General features: G+C 41.5%; 1 long non-coding RNA gene across 1 annotated transcript in view; it reads right to left on the bottom strand.

Moving 5' to 3' along the window:
- Positions 1-852: 852 nt before the first annotated feature.
- LOC104997019 overlaps positions 853-1,879 on the bottom strand; it is a 2,475-nt gene continuing 1,448 nt past the window's right edge. Inside the window, exon 2 of the long non-coding RNA XR_826279.1 lies at positions 853-1,751. This is a non-coding gene — a long non-coding RNA (uncharacterized LOC104997019). The remainder of the gene's footprint in view (positions 1,752-1,879) is intronic.

Genomic DNA, 1,879 nt, shown 5'->3' with positions numbered 1-1,879 from the left:
TAAAATAGGCTAAGATGGATAGTTGCAATTTGAAAGGCGGAGAGATTTCAGAGTTTAGACGATTGGTTTTAGTTTATTTATTTTGCATAATGAGATTGGATGCTAAGTAAAAACTTAAATAACAAGATAAAATTCCTAGAGACATTTTCGACTTACATGTAATATTAATTGCTTTGCTATCTATGATATATAAAGTTCATTAACACATATTCAAATGTATTATATAAACATTCTATTTAGCTAACTTCAATAACAGACTGTTTTAAGTAATGAAATCCAAGAAGACACCAGAAAACAGGCACAATAATATTTTCAGAAACATTATTTAAGTTAGCTAAAGCTAGAAAGAATCCAAACGTCAAGCAACATTAGAAGGGATATTCAGACAATGGTATATTTATACTAGAATACTATACAGCAATGAAAACTGCTATACACAAAAGCACGGGTGGACCTCACAGGATATAATGTTGAGTAAAATAAGCTGGCTCAGAGTAAGTAGGTGAAGGTCACTCAGTTGTGTCTGACCCTGGGACCCTGTGGACTCTCTATGATCGCAGAGGAGCCTGCCAGTGTCCTCTCTCCATGGAATTTTCCAGGCAAGAATACTGGAGTGGGTTGCCATGCCCTCTAGGGGATCTTCCCTCCCCAGGGATCGAACCCAGGCCTCCTGCATTACATGCAGATTCTTTACTATCTGAGCCACTAGGGAAGCCCAAGAATACTGGAGGGGGTAGCCTATCACTTCTCCAGGGGATCTTCCCGACCTAGGAATCAAACTGGGATCTCCTGCATTGCAGGCAGGTTCTTGACCAGCTGAGCTACCAGGGAAGCCCAAAGAAGTGTTTAACACATGGTTAGACACTTTATAATTCCACTTATATGATGCTCAAAAATAGGTAAACTTGTTTCAGATGATAAAAGGCAGAACAACAGTGATTACATTGGGGGGTAGTGGTTAGATTGTAGGTTCTGAATGGTGTATATCTGATCGGTACATTTAAGAATTGTGTACCTTCAGTTCAGTTCCGTCTCTCAGTCATGTCCGACTCTTTGTGACCCCATGAACTGCAGCATGCCAGGCCTCCCTGTCCATCACCAGTTCCTGGAGTTCACTCAAACTCACTTCCATCGAGTCAATGATGCCATCCAGCCATCTCATGCTCTGTCGTCCTCTTCTCCTCCTGCCCCCAATCCCTCCCAGCATCAGAGTCTTTTCCAATGAGTCAACTTCACATGAGGTGGCCAAAGTACTGGAGTTTCAGCTTTAGCATCAGTCCTTCCAATGAACACCCAGGACTGATCTCCTTTAGAATGGACTGGTTGGATCTCCTTGCAGTCCAAGGGACTCTCAAGAGTCTTGTCCAACACACAGTTCAAAAGCATCAATTTTTTGGTGCTCAGCTTTCTTCACAGTCCAACTCTCACACCCATACATGACCTCTGGAAAAACCATAGCCTTGACTAGACGGACCTTTGTTGGCAAAGTAATATCTCTGCTTTTTCATATGGTATCTAGGTTGGTCATAAATTTCCTTCCAAGGAGTAAGCGTCTTTTAATTTCATGGCTGCAATTACCATCTGCAGTGATTTTGGAGCCCCCTTCCCCCAAAATAAAGTCTGACACTGTTTCCACTGTTTCCCCATTTATTTCCCATGAAGTGATGGGACAGATGCCATGATCTTCGTTTTCTGAATGTTGAGCTTTAAGCCAACTTTTTCACTCTCCTCTTTCACTGTCATCAAGAGGTCTTTTTAGTTCCTCTTCACTTTCTGCCATAAGGGTGGTGTCATCTTATTTCAATGAAATGTAAGTTAAAAAAAACAGTATGCTGACTATAGGAAAGAGTTTCTGTCCTTGGAGTGAGAAAAGTGGATC

This window comes from Bison bison, unplaced genomic scaffold (genome assembly GCF_000754665.1).
Source record: "Bison bison bison isolate TAMUID 2011002044 unplaced genomic scaffold, Bison_UMD1.0 scf7180017864303, whole genome shotgun sequence".
Lineage (NCBI taxonomy): Eukaryota > Metazoa > Chordata > Mammalia > Artiodactyla > Bovidae > Bison > Bison bison.
This window is presented reverse-complemented; position numbering and strand designations above follow the sequence as displayed.